This window comes from Sinocyclocheilus grahami, unplaced genomic scaffold (assembly GCF_001515645.1).
Source record: "Sinocyclocheilus grahami isolate Dianchi unplaced genomic scaffold, SAMN03320097.WGS_v1.1 scaffold1028.1, whole genome shotgun sequence".
NCBI lineage: Eukaryota > Metazoa > Chordata > Actinopteri > Cypriniformes > Cyprinidae > Sinocyclocheilus > Sinocyclocheilus grahami.
Genome location: NW_015506207.1, coordinates 351,030 through 351,654, shown reverse-complemented (window position 1 = coordinate 351,654; position 625 = coordinate 351,030).

The window sequence follows — 625 nt, the reverse complement described above, 5'->3', positions numbered from 1 at the left end:
GCCTTAGACATAGCGTTTGGGGATACGCTATTTCTATCTATGGGCTGCTCTTTCAGGGTGCCACGAGAACCCCTTAGAATGGTATTTTTAAATCCATGTTATGGTAAGTGTGCAAGTAAAGTCTTTGTAAACTTTCTAAAATCCACATAGCTGGTAAGTGTGCACGTTATGCTTTGCACACTTTCTAAAATCCACATAGCTGGTAAGTGTGCACGTTATGCTTTGCACACTTTCTAAAATCCACATAGCTGGTAAGTGTGCACGTTATGCTTTGCACACTTTCTAAAATCCACATAGCTGGTAAGTGTGCACGTTATGCTTTGCACACTTTCTAAAATCCACATAGCTGGTAAGTGTGCACGTTATGCTTTGCACACTTTCTAAAATCCACATAGCTGGTAAGTGTGCACGTTATGCTTTGCACACTTTCTAAAATCCACATAGCTGGTAAGTGTGCACGTTATGCTTTGCACACTTTCTAAAATCCACATAGCTGGTAAGTGTGCACGTTATGCTTTGCCCACTTTCTAAAATCCACATAAGTGGTAAGTGTGCACATTATGCTTTGCCCACGTTCTAAAATCCACATAAGTGGTAAGTGTGCACGTTATGCTTTGCCCACTTT